We start from the raw sequence: 25967 nt of genomic DNA, 5'->3' as shown, positions 1-25967 counted from the left end.
CCCAGCCTTTCTTCCGGGAACGATCTCCAGAAATCACATCTGTGACCTGAGCTAAGTGCAGATGAGAAGTTGATAACTATTTCCTCTGGCATGACTGTGGAACTGCCCAAACATGAATGTGCTAGGACCTCTTTTTACCTTGACTTGCTGTGAAGAAAAGCCTGACTTGGATCCACCAAGGCACTTTGAAAAATCAGAAGGATCTTATTACAGGGAAGTTTTGACCTGTGAGATGGCCCCACAGCAGGGACCCCCAAAACAGAGGGCTGGCAGAGTTTCAATTTATCCTACACCCCAAAGTCTGTGCACACTGGGGTTTAATTGTTACCTTCCTCTTTCTCACAGCATCAGATCCCTGCGGGACTGAAGTGGAAAATGACAGGGTTCCAGGCTTTCTGTTCTGCAGACCTGCCGAGTGTTTGCCCAGCCCTGTGCCCACTCTCCCTGCTTCTTGAGCTGACATGGACCTGCAGCCATTTCTTTCTCTATGTGCTTCTGGCTTCATGTAACTCACTGAGGCGTGGAAGTTTTAGCAGGAAGAGGGCACTTAGCGGAGAGGGACTGTGGATTCTTCGAGAAGCTGTCTTCTCTTGGTGTTTTCCTCTTGGGGCGGGGGTAGCATGTTATTCCCCTTTTACTTGGTGTCCACTGGTACTGGCTGTGGGAGGCCTTAAGTTTTCCTATCCTGTCCAGTATGGTAGCCACTGGCCACATGTGGCTCTTTAAAATTTAAATTTGACTCATTAAAATTAAAATTTGACTCATTAAAATTAAATAAAGCTAAACATTCAGTTCTTCAGTCACTCTAGCTCCCTGTGTGGCTGGTGGCTATGTACTGAACAGCACGGGTATGGAACATGGCCATCATCACAGAAAGTTTTATTGGACAGCACAGTTTTATTCCAGTGTGTCCAGGTAGTTCTCGAAAGCTATAGGAACGGAGATTTATTTATTTATTTATTTAACAGAGAGACACAGCAAGAGAGGGAACACAAGCAGGGGGAGTGGGAGAGGGAGAAGCAGGCTTCCCGCGGAGCAGGGAGCCTGATGCGGGGCTCGATCCCAGGATCCTGGGATCATGACCTGAGCCGAAGGCAGATGCTTAATGACTGAGCCACCCAGGCGCCCCCGTCCACTTTAAAACGATGCTTTTTAGAGACTAGGAACCACCAGGCATCTTAAGTTAGGGGAGGACAGGGCCACCAGGTGGCCCACAGATCTCAGAGGCCTCATGGATACTATAGGGACCATGCAGGGAGCCAGACTAGAGAAGGTGACTCCTTGAGGTAGTCCTGCAAAGGGCTGCATCCTGGCAGCTTCAGCTCTAGGGCCAGAGGTCCCGCTGCATTTGGGGAGCACGCAGGTGCATTTGGTCATGGTGTGGCCCTCTGGCTCACTGCAGAAAAAAGAACCCACCCTGCCTTCAGCTTCGTGCACCTTTTCCGCAGGTCAGCAGACCTGTGGCCTGCAGAGTACCTGGAGCAGGCTCTGTCTTTACGCTGTCTTCCTCTCATCTGTGTGGGGACAAGATGGCTTATGCTGCTGTCGGTCTGTTAGCATTGGGGACCTGCTCGCCAAGCCCTTCCTGTCTGCTCCGTGCTCTCCAAAAGCCACTGATGGGCTGGGCATAGCCGTCAGGGTGGTCCGCCAGCCCGACGGGAGGCCCAGCTCGTCTCTGAAGCTCTGACTTGCTCCAGGAGAAGCACTGCCTGAAGTCTTGGTTTCCCTTTCTTTAGAGACACTTCATAAGCCAGACTGAGTCTCGATGCAGGATGAAGAGCAGAGCAGAGCAGCTCTTGGGGGAAAGGCCACTGAGCTGAGCTGGGTAGGCACTTACAGGAGAAGCTTCCACATAGGCACTCATGCTTAGAAGGTGATGACCTGCCTCTCTCGCCTGAGCTTTTTTCCCCCTTCCCGCTCTCCCTTCCTGATAGTGGGCAGAGGGGCCTGTGTCTCTCCCTCACCATTCTCTTGTCTCCCTGGCAACAGTTATGCCTCTTCGGTGCACCCCTCTCCTGGGTCTTTTTGAGGCTGGACTTTCTCGGCAGGGCCATAAGTGAGATGTGGAAATGCAGGACACATAGGACCTGAAGCCAGCGGGCCTCCTTTCCCTGAAGCCAGGGGAATGCTGAAGAAGGCTGTTACAGCTGTGAGCTTCCTTACCCTGCTGAGGGCAGCTCAGAGTGTTTTGGCCACTCTTGCATTAGCTAAACTGATTTGTTGTTGTTTCTTCCTGCTTCCTGGAAGGGATGAGGGGGTGGGTCACTGCCAGACCCATGCCTGCAGTCCTTCTCCCCGCCCTTCCCCCTTCACCTGCTAAGACCTTTTTAATTGGGGCACACAAAAATATTCGCTGGCCAGTGGGGTCAGCCAAAATCTGCCTTAGGGCAGAGTGTAGGCAAAGAGTCATGACAGCTAACATAAGCTTAGCTGTCACAGCAGAGTAAGGCAAGAGTGAGGCCTGCTTTCAAGCAGGAGAAATTGGTTGGATGTAGTGGGATTTTAGGAACATCACTCTGTCTAAAAGTACACCATCTAGAATTGATAAGGTCTGAGATTCCACTATTAGAGATTCATTCTTTTGGCTCTATAATTGTCTTTAGAAAGAATTAAAATGTGAATATCCCTATTGGTGGGTAGGCCCCTTTCTTGAGCATAAAATAGGTTATAGAAAATGGGGCAGAGAACAGTTACCTGGGATAAACTTGTCATCAAAGAGTTGAGCAGATTTATATACAGAATAATCATGGTTCATCAAAGACAAGCTTTTCTTACGTCCCTATTTTATTTGAGATTGGTTCCAATTAGGTGGTCTCGATTGAGTTTCTTTAGTTTGTGATACAACCGAGATCAAGATTTTCCTTCTTAATGCCTTGGTTTCCCATATTCCATTCTGCCAGTCAGTCAGGGACAGAATGAGAACTGGACCTCAGAAGCTCCTGGACCCCTATATTATATTCTTTCTCTGTTGGACCACTCACAGTCCTTACAGACAATCCAGGGAGCTCAGTTCCAATGGCACCTGCTACCTTCCTGCCCTGTGCCCAACATTTATTCAGAGAAAACTCACAAGGCAGACCTGATAGGCAGAACCCTATTATCATTTAGGATGTTTTCAGCTACAAAGAACAGAAAACTTAAGTAAATGATGTATTAATTGATACATTTGTTAAGTTACATAGCAAAAATCGTGGAAGTAGGTGGGGGCGATTTCAGGCTGGTTAATGTCTGTTCAACCCTGTGATCAGGGACCATTTCTTCATAGGAGTCTCTTTCTATCATTTGAAAAATCTTTTTTTTTTTTTTTTTGGTGGAAGCTATCCCATCATTCTTCTCACATCTCATTGGCCAAGACTAAGTCACATGACCCGTCTTAACCCAATGGTGGAAGGAGAATGGGATCACCATAGACCAGGATCCATGCCTTGCCCTCCTGGGGAGGAAGGATAGACATAAGTTCACCTTTTCCAAGGAGATAGACCCAGAGAAAAGTGTGAATATGGAAACCGAAATAGGGTCCACTGGCCAGGAAGAAGAGGGTGATGTGTTTGTGTGGTCACAAGGGAAGTCATGAGGGCACAAGGAAAAACAGAGCTAGGTCTCTATTTGAACTTCCTATCAAGCCAGGAAACCCACAGTCCCGGGAAGAACTGAAGAACATGGATAGTAGCCACAGAAACACTTGAATCCCCAGGTGAATGCAGCGTAGAGGCAGCTCATTGGAGTTCACCGAGCAGTGATCTGCATGGAGTTAGACAGGGAAGGACTCCTGGTAGAGATATATTTTGAGCTGGATTCTGGAGAACAGGTTCACTAGACATGGGTTGGCAGGAAAGAGGAGCAGACATTTGAGGTGGGATAACAACAGGTTACATAAGGCAGGAATGTGGGGATTTGTCCTTTCCTCGTGAGTGTGCATGTGGATGTACGTGGCATTTGGCTCTCACTTGTGATGAGACCATAAGATCCATGAAGGTATAGACCGATCTCTCCCCAGTGTATCCCCAATGCCTAGGATAGCCCAGAGTACTCTAGTAATGCTTGTTGTAAAATTGAATTAATGATGATTATCTGGAACAGTGGAGGAGTAGGGAGGAGGCAGGAATGAGCAGCATACTAGGGCAGTTCCATGCTCCTTTTATGGGTGCATTAGAGTCCCTAGGACCAGGGAAATCACTCTCAACTCCCTCAGGGCTTCTGCACAAAGGAAGTGACTTCATCTATTAAGAGCCCCATCCAGACAGAAGTCTTTGTGCTTCTCTTTGTTCCATCTCTTTGTCAATGAGCCAGGCTAGGTTGTCTGCTGAGGTCAGGAAGTTTGGCATCAGATGGTGTCCTGGCTAATAAGATTTGTCCCTCTTCTATGAGTCATGGCCATGGAGGGTGCTGGGGAGCTGTGTGAATACCTGAGGAGGCAGAGATGGTGTGATGGGTGGACTATTGGAAGGCTTTGTCACGTGGTGTCTCCTTTACCGCTGGAGTCAGGTCCCATCCTGGCCAAACCTGAGTCAGGGAAACACAAATAATTTGCAGGGCCAAGGGCTGAAATGAACATAGGAGCCTCTTGTTAAAAAACTAGTGAGAAGTTCTGGAGAGTGACTGCAGAGCTTTAAGCCAAGTGTCACGCCTTTCTAAGCCCGGGGTCCTTCTAAGCATGGGACAGCTGTGCAGATGGCAGGGCTGTGAAGCCAGGCTGGGGGAGAGCCCCCACATCCCATTCCTAAAGGGCAGAAGGAGAGGTTCCTGGTGCTGTCTCGGTCAAGAACTTTGTCTCCTTACATATTCCTAAATTTATAAATGTATAACAGCATCGTGCTGGTGAAAGTCACTATTTTACAGATTGCTGGGGCTCCTTCTTTTCAGAGGAATGAGGGAAATAACAGGGTGCTTAAAAGCAATTAGTTACAGCAACAAAAGAACAAAGGAAACAACAAAAAAGCTATTATGCAAATGTGCGACCATTCACTGCCATTCAGCCTTGGGGAGCCTCATGGTATATTCAGAAGTTTCTGCCAGTCTGAATTATTAGTCCCTCTATACTTAATATCATGCCTCTGTACAATTATTTATTTATTTATTATTATTATTTTTTTCCCTCAGCACATTAGTAATTGGCCTCTTCCATCTCCTGGTCTGTGGGCTTAACTGCTATCTTGACTAAAACCAGCAAAAAAAGGCAAAGGTAGCTTGGATCCTGCGGGAGGCTCAGCCAGACAGAGGCACCCACGATTCAAGTCTGACTCAATTCTGCTCTGTAAGGACTTAGAGAGGAAGCTGGGAAGTGCCTTCCTGAGGTCTCCTGGGCAGCAGGATTCAGGGCGGTGAGTGGGAGTGGTTCATGCTGCTGCCTGTGGTCCTGAACCGTGATGGTGTGCCTGCTCCTTTCAGATCCAGCCAGACATTATGGAATTTGGGGACATTGGCCCTTAAAAAGAAAAATCCCGCTAAAGACCCAACAGACACATTTCACGCTGCATGTGTGCCTACATTAAAAGCACTGCATTATATTCAAAATACATCTTCCTGCTTTTTAGCGTGAGAGATAGAGGGTTCAACTAAATGACTGAAGGGGAAGAGGTTTGTTTCTGGCCTCTTGGAGAGTTCAAGCCACGGAATGTGTTGGTCTGGGCCCTCATCCACCAGACTTCACCTCAGCAACTCCACGCGCATGTGTCCCCTGGTCTGGCCTAAGTCAGGGCCCAGCCATCTTGCTGTGCCACCACTGGGGGAATGCCACCCCTGAGGGTGTGGCATGTAGGTGTCAGGAAGGTGGGATCCATCTCTTACCAGCTCTGAAATATTTTCTCAGTGAATGAATGAGTGAGTGAAGAGCTCAGACTCAGAGGCAGGGACTGGGTTGTGAATGTTCGGATGATTTGCTGGGGCTTAGATGATAGAACCGGTCTTATGATGAAAGAACTGGGCTTTCTGCTGAAAATGGTTAGGTCCAGACTCTACTACTTAGTGGCTATGTGACTTTGGGCATGTCACTCAGCATCTCTGACCCCATCTCCTGGAGGCAAGATAGAAATAAATGTTGCCACCACCCCCACAAGGGGGGAGCCCGTCACAGATAGCAGAGCAGCTCACCTCAGGTTAGGAATCTTTGTTCTCTCCCCACACACCTGCCTCCGGGCTGTGGCTACTCACGCGTCCACCTTCACTGCCCCAGAGGGAGGGACTGCCAGGACAAGACAACCAGAGTCTATTGCTGAGGGTTCTGAGGGCTTCTGGTGATTGGCACTGTCTGAGAGTGGGAGTGTTGAAGATCAGTCATGACCTTGTGCTCAGAGGGCATGGGAGCACGTGCAGGCCACAGGTCCTCTCCACGGGTGTCCCAATACCCGGGCTGAGTGCTTCTGCTCTTCCTCCAACTGAGTCAGGCCTGAGAAAGGGGAACATGGATCTTGGTCCCCCTCTAGTTGGTGCTTCTCACGCTGAAGCCCTTTGTCTACATTCCACCTCATTACCATCCACCACTGCCCCCACCCCCAATTTTTCTGATCTGATTAAAAAAAAAAAATCCAGTCTCTCTATTGAGCATTGCCATTCTGTCAGGGAGGCAGCCAGTCTGACAAATTAATCAGGAAGAAGGTGCTTGATGAGACTGCTGAGAGGTTAATTTGTAACCCCTCTCAGGGAGCACGTTTGCTTTCTGGCAGGGGCCTTCTGCAGATAGCACCACGAGCTCCAGGCACCTGGGAGCTGCCTTCTCCGCTGCTGCACAGGCCTGCCCTGGACAGGGCCACGTGGGCGGTGCCAGAAGCAGCTTCAGTGGCAGAGTGTGGATTCTCATGTCCAGGCCTTGGCTTAGGAACAAGCCCCTAGGTTGGATCCCGTTGGGGGTCCTGTTTCCTCTTCTCTTGCTCCTCACCTTCTCCCCTTTCTGCTGGAATGTGGCCTGTGATTCCTCACCTCAAATCTGGGTCTCTGTCCTCAAGATGCCCATTTACCCCACGGCTGCCTCGGCCTCCCCAGGAACTGGTGGGAGGGGGATAGGAAGCAAGCTCAGCATGGCTGATGGCACCATTTAGAAGAGGAGGCTGGGGAATGAATGGTCCCTCCTGCGGCTCAGCCTCATCTCCTTAATGGATCCTAATTACCCTTGTCCCGCTTGTGGCTTCTCTCGAGGGCTCACCTGTCCTGATGATGGATGAGGTGAATGAGAGAGGTGGCCAGCTGGGGCTGAGGAATCCTCCCCTTCTCTGCTAGGGATGGGGCGTGTGGGAACTTAAATCAAGCTCAAAGATTTTTTTTTTAAGATTTTATTTATTTATTAGAGAGAGAGAGAGAGAGAGCAAGAGCACACGAGTGGGGTAAGGGGCAGAGGGGGAGGGAGAGGGAGAGAATATCAAGCAGACTCCGTGCTGAGCATAGAGCCTGACCTGGGGCTTGATCCCACAACCCTGAGATCATGACCTGAGCCGAAACCAAGAGTTGGACACTTAACTGACTGAGCCACCCTGGTGCCCCAAGCTCAAAGATTCTGATATAGGGAAGGGACCAGGGCAGAATGAGCTCTTCTCCCCTCTTATCCCTTAAAACTTGGTCCAGGTGGTTTTAGCTTAGAAGGAAGGTGATGGGTGGGGAGAATTGGCCCTTTTGGTGTGAAGCCCTGGGAATACATGGTGAGACAGATGGGAGAGGCTGTGAGCCTCGTGGAGGACGGACTCCAAGGTGGGACAGAGAACTGGGTTTTATGACACCAGGGCCAGGTCAGTGGCAAGCCCACATGCACTCGGAGAAGGCCCGTCTCCACCAGAGCTGAGCGGCTCTTTCTAAGTCAAGGTTGTGCTGGGACTGATCTCAGGCTTATTCCATATCTCCACAGACACGCAACCAGGGAGGACTCAGGAAATGAACTGCAGATCATGCTGGGTCCCAGACACAGATCTTTGACCCCGTGATCAACAGGAGCAGATGCTAGATGACAGTGATTCTGTTTTTCTGCAGATCAGCCAGATAAGAGAGAAAGAATAGCATGATTCTGCTTTTAAGTCACATCTACTCAGGAGGAAGGAATAGAACCCCCTCTTCCTCGGCCATGATAAGGTTTAGTGCGCTCCGGGAATGAACAGTCCCGATATAACTTTGTGAGTTATTATTATTTTGTCCCTTGTTCTATGCTATGACTATGCTATAGCTCCTTGCAAATGTTGTGCATCTTACTCATTTGTGTCCATTTGGCAGTGTCCACTCCACCTGAGACTTGGCTGATGCTGCTTATGGCAGACACACAGCGTAGCCGATGGGGTGAGCCAGGGGCCAGAACTGAGCCTCTCTTCACAGCTGGAATGTTTGCCCCAGGTTTCCATTGAGGGAAAGAAAGTGTTATTCCCCAAGAGGTAATAGTATGAGAGGCACTTCCAGTTCTTTCTCCGTGTTCCCTCTCTGGACCCACTTTCCTGATGGCTGAGGGTGAGAGGGTCTGGGGTAGAGGGACTGTGTGCTGCTGGGTTCTCTCTTCCTGAGGAGGTTGTTCTCACGCATGGGCTCTCCTCCTCTGCGTGTCATAATGTGGGACAAGGCCTTTATTTGTGCAGCTGTGGTAACTAGCCTCCAAGTGGGCCCCCACGCATCCTTGCCTCCTGGAATTCATGTCTTTACATAGCATCTCTCACACTGAATGTGGCTGACCTGTGTCACCAATAGGAGAGCCCAGAAATGATGCAGTGTGGCTTCTGAGCCTAGGCCACAGAAGTCATTGCAGCTTCGGTCTCTGGGATCACCCATTCTGTGAGAAGCCAGCCACCATTCAACAGACACCATTGTGGGCTGAACTGTGGCCCACCCCCCATTCGTATGTTGAAGTCCTAACTTGCAACCCCTCAGAATGTGGCTGTATTTGGACACAGGGCCTTTAAAGAGATGATTAAGGCGGAAGGAGGTCTTTAGACTACACCCTAATCTGATACACCTTCTGTCCTTCTAAGAGGAGGAGATTAGGACACAGATATGCAGAAGGAAGATCATGTGCAGCCACAGAGAGAAGACACCACTATAGTCAAGGACAGAGGCCTCAGGAGGAACTAATCTGGCCAATACCTTGATGTTGGATTTCTAGCTTCCAGAATTGTGAGAGAATTAGTTTCTATTGGTTAATTCCCCAGTCTGTGGTACTTTGGTGTGGAAGCTTGAGCAAACTAATATACTACTCAGGCAGCCCTATGAAGCTGCCCACATGAAGAGGAACCTCCTTGGCAGTCATGTCTGTGAACCACTTTGAGAATGGATCCTCTTGCCCCAGTAAAGCCTTCAGGTGATTTCAGCCTCCCAGCTTTCAAGTTCTCTGAGGCTCCAGGCATCGTGAGGCAGGTTCAAGACATCCTCTGTGTATCTATCTAAACTCCTCACTCACCAAAACCATGAGATAATACATGATTACTGCTGTATTAAGTCTTTACTTTTGGGACAATTTGTTATGTGGCATTATAGAACCATTATACATCAGGTCCACTGTGACTGAGACATTTAACTTAAGGTGAAGGAGAAAGGCCATTTTGAGGAGCTCATTTGGCCACCGCTCTAAGCTGTGCACCAGCAGAGCAGTGTGTCCCAGATCATGTGGCGAAGCCTTCCTTGGGAGGGACGAGCCCACATTGGAGAGTGTTCTCAGATGTCTGCACAGGCTGCTGTGGGCTGTGGCCGGGGGGTTGGTGGGACAGCAGGGCCAGCATGGCCAGGGGAGGAGAGTGGTTAAGCACTGCTCTTTTTAATTTTTTAAATTTATTTTTTTAGAGAGTATGTGATGGGGGAGGGGGAGGGGCAGAGGGAGAGGAAGAGAAAAAATCTCAAACAAATTCCACATCAACATGGAGCCCAGTACTGAGCTTGATCTCACAACCCTGAGATCATGACCTGAGCCGAAATCAGGAGTTGGACGCTTAACCGACTGAGCCACCCAGGCGCCCCTCACCCACTGCTCTTGAAGAGAGCCGAAATATTGGGAAGGTGTCAACAAGAGGAACCTGGACACAAGAGACCAGAGAAGAGGGAGAGGCTGTGATGCCAGGCCAGGGAGGTGACACCAGGCCCCGAAATGTGGTCTGGGCTTTCCTACTGCAGATCAGAAGGCCTCCCTTTGCAGTGAGGATGAAGGGACACCAGTCCCTCAATAAGGAAACTAATATCTATTGAACATCTACTCTGTACTTTATTTTGTTTTTATTTTTACAATAGTTCTTTGAGATAGTATCATCTCTATTTTTCACATAAGGGAAGGGAGACTCAGAAATAGAGAGATTGAGAAACTTGCCCATCACATCACTGGTAAATAGCGGCTGGATTCAGAGTCAGGACACCTGCCTCCAGAGGTTCTGTTTTTGCCTACGTCGTGGAGTGTTGTGGAAGGCGACCTGGTGTGGTGGTGTAGACCACGTGCTCTAGAACCAGACGGCCTGCCTTCAACCCCTGGCTCCTCCGCTCACTAGCCTTGTGACCCTGGGCAAGTCACTTAGCCTCCCTGTGCTTCAGTTTCCCCATCTCTGAGAAAGGGACACTAGTACGTACCTGGGTTCCTGTGAGGACTCAGAGTGGTAAGCCAAGGGCTTGGAGCAGAGCCTAGCACAAAGGAAGCACTTTGTGTGTTGGCTGTTATTGTGCCTTCAACTCTGTGACATGACCTCTCAAGGACAAAAGGATGTGATTCTCAGCACCAGACTGGACCTGACAGTTCCTAGACTAGACACAGAGTACATCCAAGGCTGTTGAATCAACCGTCTATGTGTAAACGGCTCCTCTTTCCCTCTCCTCCTCCCTAATTCCAAACCAAGCAGCTCAAGCTTATGGGGGCAGCTAATGGCTCCCAACGGATCCAGAACAGTGTCCCCTTAGCCACTGTGGGCTGCCCAAGTTAGAGCTCCCAGGATAAGAGCCCTTTCCTGGAGATGGAGCTTAACAGTCACATTCTAATGGGAGATGGGGGACCTGGCCTGCAGACAGAGGGGTGGTCAGTCCTTTGTGGACACACTGTTTCATTAATGTACCCACACCCCATGGGGGGTTGGGGACTAGCAAGAACCTGTGAGGGTGGGCTTGGGGACTATCAGAACAGCGTCTCCCTGAGGGGAAGGGCCCAGGCTGGGTTTCCAGCTGCCTGCCTTCCAAGTTGAAAAGGAGCAGCTAAGTGTTATTGATCCAAACTCCAGGGGGAAGATTTGCTAGGAGGTCGCTGGCATCAGCCCATCACTTAGCTGGTATTCATTATTCAGTGACGGGGATGGGGAGGAGAAGGGCTGGCACTCTGCCGCCAAGCCTGGCCTCCTAGGAGAGGAGATGACGTGGGAACTGGGAGAGACAGACAGCCAAGAAAGGGTCAAGGGCGATTTGCTCACATCCTGGGAGAAAGCGTGTTTGGTGGATGGTACTAGGAGGAGTCCTACCTCCCTGGCAGCCCTGGGGCCTTCCAGGTCCTGGAGCCTCTAACATTTGGCTGGAGAAGGGAAAAAGGAACTTTGGGTGACACTAGGCCTGGCCCCTCTCTGATGGCACTTGTGTATTCCTGTTTCCTCAAAGGCCCACGGACATAAAATGTCCTACCTATTTTGAATGATGTATTGTGATGAAACTAGCTTGTACAGTGACAGAATGGTAATTAAGTCCTGAGGCCCTAAAGTGGATCAGAGTAATGCACTCAACAAGATCCAGAAACCATGGATTTGGCCACTTCCCAACCTTGTGATAGGCTAGCCTGAGCCTAGAGTTGTCGAATTAGATCATGTTGATGAAAGTGCTTTGTCACAGGTAACACGTGAGACAAATGTCAGCTGTCACCATCACATTGTTATTATTATTCTTATAATCATTATCACATTCTCAGAAATACATGTCCAGAAACAACACAGTCTTAACAATAGCTGTGAGAAGTGATAGGGGTTGGACGGGAATAAGAATGCTCATTGCAGCACTATTTGGAAACGACCCAAAAGCCCACAGAATGAAGAATGGGTAAATAAGTTATGATATTTTTACAAAATGGAATATTTTACAGCCGCAGAAATGAATGAACCACACATAACTACATGGGTGGATCTGAGTAACGTAATGAGTGGGAAGAGAAAGGCCTCGAAGCCTATACCCAGTATGGTATCCTTGTCTAAACTTCAAAATTAAAACTAAAAAGTATAATACAAAGCATATACATATAGGTGATACCACTGGAAAATAAAGCAAAAGAATGATAAGCACAAGTTTTGATACCATGGTTACTGGTGGCGCAGGCGCGGGGGGGGGGGGGGCAGGGGGGGGGGGGACGAGGCTAGTGAGGAACACACAGATACGTTGTTTGTATTGTTCTAGATTTGGAATTGGATGGGGAGCAAACGTGAGTGAATGCGTGAATGAATGAGTGAGTGAGCACGCAAGCCATTCATGAAACGATGCTGGTAGAGGGTCATAAACAAGGATGATGACTAGTCCAAGCTGAGTACCTAGAACCTGAATATAGTTTTTTTCATTTAAATAAAAGTGTGGGGGCACCTGGGTGGCTCGGTCGGTTAAGAGTCTGCCTTCAGCTCAGGTCATGATCCCGGGGTCCAGGGATTGAGCCCCGCATTGGGGGGGGTCTCTGCTCAGTGGGGAGCCTGCTTCTCTCTTTCTCTCTCTCTCACTCTCTCATATAAATAAATAAAATCCTAAAAAAATTAAAGAGAAGTGTGATGTTGAGTGGATGTTTAGCACTAGATCCCCAAGTTGATATTCTAGAAAAGTCAGTAAGTTTTTTCTAAGGGCATTGGGGGTGCTTCTATAGCAGACTGTGCCCAGAAATACCCTCATTATACAGCTTTTTAGGGAGAGGCATGTTCCAGTCTCTCTTACGTCCCGGTATAGGTATGGTGAAGGATGCATAAAGTATGTATGCCATTGGGCAAGATTTACATCTATAACTAGTACCGAACTATGATAAATAGTGCTTCTATAAACATTCTTACATTCTTTTGGTGTACATCTGCATAGATTTCCTGTGGTAGTATGTCTAGTAGTGAAATTGCTGGGCCATAGAGGAGATGTATGTTCAACCTTGGTAAATGCTGCAGTATTCGGAACTGATCATACCAATCTGTGCTCTCACCAAGCACGGTTCAGATTGTATTTTCTCCACATCCTCACCAGTACTTAGTATTGTCAGTCATTCAAATGTTCATCGTCATGTTGGCTGTGAAGTTATATCTCACTATGGTTTTATTTTTTGTTCCTTTGAAGATTACTGAGGTTGAGCATCTTTTCACATATTTATTGGTCCCTGGGATATTTCTTCTTATGAAGTGTCTGAGTCTTTTGCCCACTTTTCTATTGTGTAATTTGTTATGTTCTTTCTGAATTTTGATACTCTTTATATATTCTGTATATGAGACCTTTTGGAGGATTTATATATTCAAGATATATATAATTGGGAGAATATATATATTCAAGATTGTCTTGGCTTTTCTTGGATCTTTGCATTTCCATTTAAAATTTAAAATAGATTTAAATTTTATTTATTAATGAAGAAAACCCAAATGCTCATGAACAGGAGAGTGGATGAATAAATTGTAATATAATCACACAAAGGAATATCACACAGCAGTCAAAATGAATGAATTTCTGTAACATGAAGCAATATGGATGAACCTTAGCAAAGTAATTAATATTAAGTCGGGGACGAAAAAGTTCAAAAGATTACATATAGCATAATGCCCTTTTTTATAATGGTAAAAACAACTAAAAAATCTTTGCTTTAAGAAATATATACAGATGAGTTAACACTATATTAAAAGAAAGTAAGAAACAACAGACTTGTGATGCAGGGTGATGGCTATCTTAGGTGGGGATAACAGGAGGATGGGATGGGGAATGGCTGCATAGCTAGGTGAAAGTTACTGTGGAGATCTTAGCTTTCTTGTTAGGTGGTGGATTTGAGAGTGCTTATTGCCTTGTTAAAATATATATAAATACTTGAATGAATGACTACTGATGAAATGTTATATGGATTGAGGATTATGATTAATCTGAATTAGCGCAGTTTAGGTCAATTATACAAAAAAAGGTTGGAAAGAAAGGATTACATGAGGACACCACTGTCATCCCCTTTGTTGTGCGGACCCCCCCCAAGACTATCATGGACTGAGCAAAGGTACCAGTGTCAAGATGCATATTACGTATTAGTAAAGCTTAATTGCTTTTAAATTTGTTTTTAGAAAAATAGAGGCTTTACTTTTTTTCTTCCTGCACCCCAGTATGTCCTTGTGTATTCCCTGGGGTGTATACATGTCTCTGCCCTAAGCAAATGGAATTTTAAACCAACTTTCATTTTAGATGGATCACCCAGTTGGCATGTGGAAATCAAATACTTTCTAGAGCATTTAGGAAGCTGTTGATACACTCCCAGTCAGAAAGGATAAGAGCCTCAAGAGTGGTCTTGGGAAAGGGAAGGAAACAAGGAATTTGAGAGGTCTGTAGGGGAAGAAATCCGTGAGACTTAGTTTCCTTAACGGTAGAACACATGGGAGCTACAAGAACTGTCTATGTATTATTCTCCACTAGTGACTACCATTCTTTTAGAGACAGAATCTCTATTTGCTTCAAACTTTTGGGCCTGTCACCTTCCTATAGAATGTCAACACTTTTATATGCGTCCCAGGGCAGTTTCAACCTTAAATGTGATGCTCACTCACTGAAAGACTAATTGGTGGCACCCTCCTTGCTGACAGCCTTCAGATGTTGAAGGGAAGTCCAGCAGCCCGTGATGGGGACCGATGCTGCTGAAATCTGGAGGCTGGTCTGGCTTGAGGGTGAGGATTTTTTTTAAAGATTTTATTTTTAAGTAATCTGTATATCCAACATGGGGCTCGAACCTTCAACCCTGAGATCAAGAGTTGCATTCTCTACCGACTCAGTCAGCCAGGCACCCTGAGGGTGAGGTTTGCCTTTCAAGGAAGTACCATACAGCTGCCTCTCAGATCCCTGAGCTTGGACTCTTCTGCTTCCTCTGACAGCCTGTCAATCATTTGCCTTGGATGCTTCCACAGGCTGATTTTTTTTTTTTTTTTAAGATTTATTTATTTGAGAGAGAGAGAGAGAGAGAAGGAGGGAGGGCTCACACAAGAAGGGGAGAGGGGCAGAGGGAGAGGGAGAGAGAATCCTCCAGCCGACTCCCCACTGAGCATGAGCCTGATGCAGGGCTTGATCCCAGGACCCTGAGATCATGACCAGAGCTGAAACTGTTCCATAGTTTGGAATCAAGAGTTGGATGCTTAACCGACTGACTCATCCAGGTGCTCCCCCCCCCCCAGGCTGATTTTAATTGAGAGCTTCAGATGGATTATGGAGTGCGCTTAGAAGAACCATGATCCTTGAGGGTGATTTGGCAACAGGCAGGTCCTCTGACCTTGGAATTTTGGGGAAGAAGACCATATGTTAGGCCACAGAGGCTGAAAAGGCTTAAAGTATTTGGGGCTAGATGGTCACATGCCCTCTCAGGGAAAACAAAGGCTTGCCTTGTTGGGGCACCAAGTCAACCACCTACATGCTCCCCCCATCCCGGGCCTTCATTTATTTAATTGTAACACAGAGGTGTAGAACTAAATGAGTCTTAAGGTGTCGGCAAACATGGTGCTGTGAAGAAAGCAAGTGACATTGCTGGCAAGCAACCCATCCCCACCATCTGGGAGTCGTGGGACCCTGGGTGAGTTAGGAACTGCTGGGAGCTCTGGTCTCCTAGTCTCTAGTGTCCCCGTAGCTGGGGGATTATGTAAATGAGCATATGTGACAATGCCTAGCCCCTGGACGACTCTCACAGAACATCAGATTTTTTCCTTTGCTTCTTGGTTGCCAGATGGAAGAAGTAGTGATCTGGGCTGGCTCTGGATATATGCAGGATTACAGTTGTAAGGGGGCTTTTGCATGCCTGTGGGGCCCACTGGAGTTGTTTCTCTCCAGCTGGACTACTTTCCCTTGGCCCTGGCCCGAGCTGAGAAAGAGGTGGATTAGCATCAGGAGCTTGCATGGCATAAAGGAGCGGTCTGGGGCTCTGGAGTCAGGAACTGTGGGCACTTTACTTACTGAGAGAATTCATCAAGAATTAATTCATGGAAAGTCAGTTCATCGCTTTTGTTTTGCCAAATGGCAATTTGGTTTCCCATGCATTAGGAGTCCTGGGAAAAGTACTTTTGGTAAGGGAAGCTGCCTCCTAGAGAAATTCTCTGGGTGAAGGGTACTGATCCGAATGCAAGTTTAGTGAGTGCTCGGCTCTGGAGTAGGAAGCAGTGTGCTTGTGGCCCGATATGCTGGAAGCTGAGCCCTGCAGTTTGGGGCTGATGCTGAGCAGCTTCTCCCGCTTTCTGCTTCTGTCTGGGCTCCCACTGTGGCCAGTGCAAAGAAGTACTTGACAGAGAGGAGGGAGGCTGCTGAAGGAGAAACTGAGCCTCCAGGAAAGGAAGACCGATGTTCTGGCATTTCTCTCCAGACCCCTGGGGACTCTCTCCTCTTTTCCTTGAACCTCTCTTTTCACTGCAGAACAAAAGAGAAGGAGTCAGGTGGCACATGGGGTCAGAGGTGAAGGTAATGGCTACGGGAGATGGCAGAATGGAAACTCTTGTTGGGAAGCGGCATCTGAATCCTGCATTCTTCTTGTAGGGGGTCAAGATTCTTTGCTTGCAAGCAAAGGAAACAAACTAGTTAATTCATCTAAGGGGAGCCCCCAGCATGGAAGGGAGGCTGGAGGAGGGGCTTGAGGATGGGCAAGAACCAAGACAGTGCTCGGTGACCCAGAAGCAGCCACCTCCTGGTCAAAATGTGACTGCAACCAGTTGTTTTCTGTCTATTTGTTCTGATGCTCAAGATACAAAATCCAGAGAGGGTATCTGATGGCATAGTTTGCATCCTGTGCTCTTTCATTATCTGGAAAGGGTGGAGCTTCCAATTACCCAGCCCACAGGCTGTATCTAGTGGAGGAGAGGCAATTCCAGTTCAGGAATTGAGCTGAAGAGAAAATAGATAGCAGGAAGCCAGATAATACAAATCATGGCAACTGGGCAGATAGCATTTAGAATGTGCTAGCCACTGTTCTAAGTGCATTACGTATGTTATCTCCTTTAATCTTCCTCTATAGGCAATGAGGATGTTGTTATCATGCCCATTGGACAGATAAGGAAACTGAGATCCGAGGAAGTTTAATCATACAGCGAGCAAGTGCTAGAGCTGGGATTTGGATCAGAGTTTGGTTCTTAAGCCTGTGGAATACTGTCTACATTACTGCTGTTCACTTGAAAAGCAGCTTTGGGAAAATCAAGGAATTTAGTGGTACAAAAGAAAGCTGGTTTGCTCAGGGTTTCCAAGAGTAGAAGGAAACTAGAGATGTTCAGGGGTTCCACCATTTTGGTCTGCCAATTCCCAAAGCCTCTTCTATCAACTCTCCTCTGGAGCATCTTGTTCCTCTTCTCAAGGGCAGGTGGCCCTGCTGAGGAGGTGGGGAAGAGGTAGGGGTAGGGGGGCAGATAAACATGAGCTTGATTTAACAAGGCAAGGAAAGGAGAGGTATTACACAGATTTAAGATTTAACAAAAGGAGAACTAAATTGACATTTTATTGACTTGCAGTAGGAGTTGTTAAAGACAGATTACTGCACCAAGGGTAGAGTTTGATTGAGAGGTCAGGAGGGGACTCAGCCATCAAAGGCATCCAACCTGAAGGCTAGTGATACCCCCAGGGGCAAGGTGAGCATATAAATTTGAGCTCACGCATGGATACTTGCCAGCACGCGTACACACACACACACACACACACACACACACACACAAAACCTGAGCTTCTCTCTTAGTCCCAGAGGCCAGGCTCAGAGACACTGGGTGAAGTGGGAGTGAATTAAAACACAGTGTGCTAGATTTAATTCTTACTAATACCCCCTTCACACTCCAACCTGATTGATCCTTGGGCCCACTGGGAGCTTCAGGGATGGAATTCCTCAGACTTTAAGGTAGAAATAGGATCTTGAGAAAACACCCCATTGCAGTAAGAGAATGATTCCATTTCGAAGCCCTTTCCTCAGGGACTTTCTGCAGGCTGGATGGTTGTATGCAGAGATGCAGAGTTTGTCAGATGGGCACAGAAGCAGCCCACAGAGGCCTGCTCCAGAGAGTCTGGCACTCTGGGATCTGCCCTGGTGGAGGGGTGGCTGGGGGCGGGACAGAGAGACACATGGCAGGGGGAGAGTGACAGGTACACAGAGGGAACATGAGGAGCTATCCTACTTAGACTACAGCTCAGGGATCCTTCAAAGCGGTATTGGCATGTGTGGGTCTGGATTCCAGGTTGGGTGATGATGAATCTTGTTCCAGGAAGCCTTTTCTCTGTGGGCCCTTTTCCTCATGGGTTGCACCCACTGCTCCTCCATCCTAGAGCTGAGGGGTGCCTGGATCAGTGTTTGAATGGCCTCTTTCTCCTTTGTTCCTGTGACTAACATCATGTCTCTGAAAATCTTCTCATGGCTCTCTTTCTCTCCTTAGCTCCTGCCTCTGAGGCAGTGACTGTGTCCAGTGGAAGACCTATACTTCCATGTGTAACCCTTCTCTCCCCTTAGCCCCCCGTCTCCCTGGGGAGATCCACTGCAGGCAGGGTATTATTATTAAAAGCGACTTCTCACATTCCTCACAGACATCTATTATAGCTACTGGAGGGAGGGGCACTGAAAATCCTTCTCACCCTATTTCATTCCCCCACCCCTACCAGCTGGGTTCTTCTTTTGGCTCTCAGACAACTTCTGCACACACACCCCACCCCCTCTTAACCCCACATGGTCCCAGGTTCTGCTTGGACTGAGCACTAGGAGAAAAGGAACCTCTGGTTTAGCAGAAGATTTGAAGGTGACCTTCATTGAGCCCTAAGAGAGATAACAATCTCTCTGCAATCAACAAGCCTGGTTCCTCTGGATACTAAAATAGCAACTGTGGAGTAAATCTGCCCCCCCATCTCCACCTCCTTCCCTCTCTTTTTCTTCAGGACAACACAAAGAAACTCTAGGGGTGAATTGGGAAATCACAGTCTCTTTTAACAGCCTGAGAGCCTGAAAAGAAAGTTCCCGTTCTGTGCATGTATTTGCAGCTCATCAGCACAGGAAAGCTAATTTCTCAGCACTGTCGCCACCACCTTTCATTCAGCAAACTCTGTCCTTTCATTTATCATCTTATTTGTTCAGTCAAAAACCCTGAGTTATGAGGGTCCAGAAATGGTGCACCCCATTTTAGATGGGAGGGAACCAAGGCCCCAGGAAAGAAGGTGCCTGCTCAAGGTCACCCAGGGATGGAGTGTCCAGAGTCAGAAGATGACTGTTTGCTTCCTGAGGGTTCCTATACTAGATTTCCACTGGGAATGTAATGTATTTTCAGGGCTTGATTGCTGGACCTCGGGAGCATTTGATACTGGGATTGTTATTTTATAGTGATCTTAGCACCCTCCTACTGGTTCCCACCCTATTCCTCTATTCCCTGTGCTGGGCCCAGAGCTGTTGTGCAGTGATGTTGGAGTGTCCAGTGGGTGGTTGTCAAGGTAGGAACAGATGGAGTGGGGAAAGAAAGATCCTCCACCCTCTGGCATGTGGTGGGGGACAGAGATGGGATTTGTCAGGGTTGGAGTTAGCAGGGATATGGAACATGTGTTTATATATGGCAGCAAATTATTGAAGGGGAAAGAAGAAGCTGGCAAATGGAATGATGCTGGTATGTCTTTTTGAGGAAACAAAATAAGATGTGGGCCCAGTAAGATGATGACCCTGCATTCAGTTCATATTAGAGCATGGAAATAGGATGGTCCCACTGAGGGTCCCCCCCACCAACCCAGAAGACCCTCTTCAGCCTTCTAGAGAACTGATGAGTGGTAGTGGTTCAGAACCAAGGCAAAGCTGGTTCTTGCATAACTTATCCCTGTGGAAAAGGGGATAGAAAGGGACCATTGTCAGGTTTACTTTGCAGATAGATCCTAGGACCATTAATTAAAATTAGAAGGATACTTAAAGGTTATCTAGTTCCACCTCTTCAGGATTCAGATGAGAAAACTGAGCTCAGTGACATGCCCAAATGAACATGGCTACTAAGCCACAGACTGGAGATAGAAACCAGGTTTGCTCAACTTCCAGTCTACTGATCTGCACATGCATGAGAGGAAATTCACCATGGCTGGGGGAACTCGCTAGAAAGCAGTAGACTGAACAATTGCTAGAGTGCACAGAGGAGTAGGAATAATTCATGTTCCCACCAGTAAGAGTGGAAAGATCTAATAAATGGGGCATTTTGGGTAGAATCCTCAGAAGAGTATTTTCTCAGTAATAGAACCCAAATACCTCCAGGCTAATAGTTGGTGTGGACCTGCCCTAATGAAGACTAAAAGCCAGGCTCAAAAGAATCAAACTGATGCCAAGTAACTTAACTATGTATGAGAGCAAAATCCGACACACACACAGACACACACACACACACAGTTATAAGACATTAAAAGAAGGAAATAAAATGAACAGGAGAAAAATCAGTTAATAGAAGTAGTCCCAGACATTATAGAGATGATGCAATTAGTAGACAAGTATATTAAAAGCACTATTATAAAAATTATCCATATATTCAAGAAAGTATAGGAAAATATAAACATGAAGAGGAAGATATAAAGAAAGATCAAACTGAACTCTTAGAGATGAAAGACAAAGTATCTGAAATGAAAAGTATACTGGATAGAATTACAGTAGACACGATGCTACAGAAGTAAACTCAGTGAACTTGAAGAAGCATAAAAGTGATTCAAAATTAAGTGTAGAAGAAAATGACTAAAAAACAAACCTAATGCCAGGGACCTACGGGACCATAGTAAGTGACCTATTTATGTATTTGGAGTCACAGAAGGAAGAGAGGATAGGGTGGGATGGAAAAAAATGTTTCAAGAAATAATAACCAAACAATTTCTAAAATATGAAAAACAGGAACCCATTGATCCAACAATTTCAACAAAGTCAAAGTGGAAGAAACATAAAAATCACACCAAGGCACATCATAATCAAATGACTAAATGCCAGAGGTAATCAGGAAATTGCAAAAACAGCCAAAGGAAAAAAGACATGTTATGTACAAAGGGGCAAAGATAAAAATGATAGCAGAATTCTTATCATAAACTAAGCAAACCAGAAAGTAATGGAGCTACATTTTGAAGCTATGCTAAAAAACAAAAACAAACAAACAAAAAAACCCCCCTCTCAACCTAGAATTGTATACCTAACAGAAATATCTTTTAGCAATGAAAGTGAAACAAAGACTTTTCCGGACAACAAAAGGTGAGAGAATACATCACAGCAGACCTGCACAAAAATAAAATTGAATTCTTCAAGCAGAAGAGATATGAAAACATGAAAATGTGTACCTATACAGGGAAATGAAGAGTTCTGTAAGTGGTAAATATATGGATAGATATAAAATAAATTGTTTCTCATTTTTGAATACATTATGTAATAATTGACTGTCTTAAGCAAAATAGTAATAATGCAATTTGTGGTTAGTAGCATCAGTTGAAATAAATGTATGACAATAGCCAAAGAGAGGGTAAGAAAAAATGGAAGTATACTCTTGTGAAGATCTTACTTTCTATGTGAAGAGATATAATGTTATTAGAAAGCAGACTGGGATAAATTGGCAAACTCCAGGGCAACCACTAAAAAAATAAAATGAAGAGATAATCTAATATTGGCAATAAAATGGTGTCATAAAGAATACAATTAATAAAATTAATAAACAAGGCAAAAGTGAGAAAAGAAAGAACAGATGGCACAAATAGAAAGCAGATAATAGGGTGGTAGATTGAAATTCAATCATATAAATAATTATACTAAATGTAAATAGTCTAAACATTCCAATTATAAAAGGATTGTCAGGTTGGATAAAAAAGGGAAACCCAGCTATATGCACCTACAAGAAACCCACATTAACTATAAAGGGCAAGAGGTTAAAAGTAAAAGGATGGAAACAGATGTGCTATGCTAATACTAACTGAAAGAAAGCTGGAGACACATCAGACTTCAGGATATGGAAAATTGCCAGCGATAAAGAGGGACATTACATAATGATAAAAGAGTCAACTCACCAAGAAAACATAAAAATCCTCGATGCCCAGGCTTCTAAAAATATGGCTTCAAAATATGTGAAGCAAAACTGATAGAACTGGAAGGAAAAATAGAAAACCCCACACTTACAGTTGGAGACTTCAATAGTCCTTTTTCAAAAATTTATAGAACAGTTAGACAAAAAGTCTGTAAGGTCAAGGAATCCTGAGCATTATTAACAAACTTGACCTAATTGATAGTTATAAAGAATTCTACCCAGCAAGAGCAGACTACATATTCTTGTCAAATGCACACAGAACATTCACCAATGCTCACCAGACTGTATTCTGGGACATAAAACAAGTCTCAATAAATTGAAGAAGATTAAATTTATGTAAAGTATGTTTTCTGGGCACATCAGAATTAAATTAGAAATCCACAAAAGAAATATATTTGTAAAATCCCCAAATATTTGGAAAATTAATAATGTATTTTTATATAATCCATTGTTCAAATTATATGGAAAATCACAAGGAAAATTAGAAAACATTTTCAATAAGATAAAATTACCAATAACAGGGAATGAGAATGAGACATTACTGTGAATCTTGCAAACATTAAAAAAACAATGAGAAAAAAACAACTTTATACCAGTCAATTTGATAACTCAGATGAAATGGACCAGTTCCTGGAAAGACACAAACTACCAAAGCTCACCTAATAAGAAAGCAGTAATCTGAGTAGCCCAATATTTATTTATTTTTTATTTTTCTTTTTAAAGATTTTATTTATTTATTTGACAGAGAGATAGTAAGAGCAGGAACACAAGCAGGGGGAGTGGGAGAGGGAGAAGCAGGCTTCCCGCCAAGCAGGGAGCCCAGTGTGGGGCTCGGTCCCATCATGACCTGAGCTGAAGGCAGATGCTTAATGACTGAGCCACCCAGGTGCCCCAATAGCGCAATATTTATTAAGGAAATTTATTCATAGTAAAAAATCTTTCAAAACAAAACAAAAATCTTTTCCCACAAAGAAAATTCCTGGCCCAGATGGTCTTACTGATTAATTCTATCAAACATTTAAAGAAAAATAGTATCAAGTCTACACATACTCTTCCAGAAAATAGAAGAGGTGGGAATACTTCCCAACACATTTTTATGAGGCCAGTATTACCTGGATACCAAAACCAAAGACATTACAAGGAAAGGAAACTATATTCCACATGAATATAGGCACCATCTCCTTAACAAAATCTTAACAAATCCAGATCCTTCAACATATAAAAACTATATCCTGACCAAGTGAGGTTATCCCAGGAATACCAGGTTGGTTTAACATTTGAAAATCAATTGGTCTAAAAAAGAAGAACCATAGAATCATCACAACGCAGAAAAATATGAAATAGTTATGGAAACTTTAACACAATCTGTGCAAGACCTTCACACTTAAAGCTATAAGACATTGCTGAAAGGAATTAAAGGCTTAACTAAATGGAGATGTATACCATCTTCATGGATCAGAATTCTTAAAACTTAATATTAAGAGGACAAATACCTTGGTAGAAAAACGGGTAAAATATTTAAACAGACACTTCACCAAAGAAAATATATGAATAGCAGCTGAGCACAGGAAAAGATGATCAGCATTACTAGTCATTGGGGAAATGCAAATTAATACCACAGTGAGCTACCAATATCACTAAAATTTAAAGGGCTGACAATGTTGAGTGTTGATGAAGTTGTGGAGCAACACGAACTCTCACACCTTGCTGCTGGGAATGCAAAATGGCACAGCCACTTCAGAAGGCAGTTTAGCAGTTGCTTATAAGGTTAAACATTCTTTTACTCTTCCTTCCAGAAATCCCACTCCTAGGTATTTACCCCAGAGAAGAGAAAACATATATTCATGTAAAGACTTACACTCCGATGTTCATAGCAGTTTTATTCTTACTGGCCCCAAGTTGGACACAACCCAGATATCCATTGACAAGAAAACAGATAAACAAATTGTAGCAAATGTTCATGATGGAATACTATCCAGCAATGAAAAGGAATGAACTTCTGATTTAAGCAACAACATGAAGAATTTCAAAAACATTGTGATACATGAAGAAATCCAGGCACAAAAGACTACATAGTTTATCATCTCATTTATATCACTTCAAAAGTAAAAGGCAAAACTGTAGAGACTGAAAGCAGATCAGTGGTTGCCAGAGAGGTAGGGGTATGGGACTGGGGGCTAGGAGGCACAAGGTAACTTTTGATTGTGACAAATATTCTGTATTGTGAGTGTGGTGGTAGTTGAATGTTTGTGTATATTTGCTGAAACTCACTGTATTAGATACTAAAATTTGGTGAGTCTTATTGTATGAGAATTACACTTGATTAAAGCTGATTTAAAAAGTAGATACCTTCTCTGCCTGATTTAGATTCAGAGAGTTGAGGAAAGTACCAGATGACCTTCCACAGGTGGTCCAACCAGTTGTCATTTCTTATGGTGTAGAATTCTGCTATTTCCTGGGGTAGGGGGTCCTGAGGGCAGGAGGTGGGGTGGAACACGTAGAGGTCTAGGAGGGGTAGGTATTACTGCATGAGAAGGATGGTCACAAACTCATCCTCAGTGCAACTTCATTCTGGGAGGACAGCCAGTGTGTTTAAGGAAAGGAGAAACTCTGTGCCTTTCTTAAAACTGAGTTATTCAGGGGACAGAGGGGTGGGAAGTGTGACTGGGATGCATGACACAAATCTGCGGGCTGCATTTGATATGTTGCTCTTCTAAGCCACCCAGTTTGTTAAGGCAGCCCTGGAATACCAATAGCTTGGTGCTGGCCACAGCCTCCCTTTCTGGCGTGACCACCCACCCTTCTCCTGTAGGAATTCTTTGCCTGCAACCCTGGTGCCCGGGAAGTTATTTGTGGAATAACCTTTTGTGTGATTGTTTAATGGTCAGGCTTCTCTGATTGTAAGGAAGAGACTAACGGAGAATTACAAGGACACACAAGGATTTACAAGGGAACGTGGGAAGCTGGAAAACCACCCATTTAGCTGCTCGGTCACCCAGATCGTAGTTTGTCCCATCCTAGGATGTACAGAGGCTCCACATAAGGCCCACATAAGGTGGTGCCCTCAGGGAGCACCCTGAGCTTAAGTGATTATTCTCCATGGTGGTTTCCAGACTCAGGGTGACACCCATCCACTGGACTCAGTAGATGAATTAATATTCACAGAGCACTGAGGCTGGCATGTAGAGAGTGCTGTGTAAGTGTTACCTCCTGACCCATCTAAGTAAGGGATGGCTTCCCTTGCTTTCCAGCTTTTAACCAACTGAACCACCCAGGTGCCCGCTTTCCAGCTTTTAGATGATTGCTTTCTGTTCACACACTGAGGCCTGGTCCAGTTCTCAAGTTTGGTGTCTCCTTATTTAACAAGCATCCTTTACAAATGCTAGGAAAAGAGAAATTGGGAAAGCCCATTTGGATCCCTTTTCTTTTCTTTCCTTTTTTTTTTTTTTTTTAAGATTTATTTATTTATTTTAGAGGGGGAAGGGGCATAGGAAGAGGGAGAGAGAGAGAATCTTGCGCAAACTCCCTGCTGAGTGGGGAGCCCAATGTGGGGCTCCTTCTCACAACCCTGAGATCATGACCTGAGCCAAAATCAAGAGTCAGATGCTTAACCAACTGAGCCACCCAGGTGCCCCTTGGATCCCTTTTCTTAGTCAGAAACTGTGTATATGGACAGCAGTAAAGGCTTGTTGGATTTCTCAAAACACCCACTAAAAATGAGTAAAGATAGGAAGCAAACTCTGGATGGATGGATGAATGGATGTATGGATGGGTGGGTGGATAGATGGAAGAGTTTGCCTTGACTCAGGTAAGAAAGCAAAGGGAAGGGTGAATTGTGTGAAGGTGTGTACATGGCTGGAGAGA

Source organism: Phoca vitulina, unplaced genomic scaffold (genome assembly GCF_004348235.1).
Source record: "Phoca vitulina isolate PV1807 unplaced genomic scaffold, GSC_HSeal_1.0 scaffold4, whole genome shotgun sequence".
Classification (NCBI taxonomy): domain Eukaryota; kingdom Metazoa; phylum Chordata; class Mammalia; order Carnivora; family Phocidae; genus Phoca; species Phoca vitulina.
The sequence above is the reverse complement of the archived record's forward strand: the minus strand, read 5'-3'. Positions refer to the sequence as shown.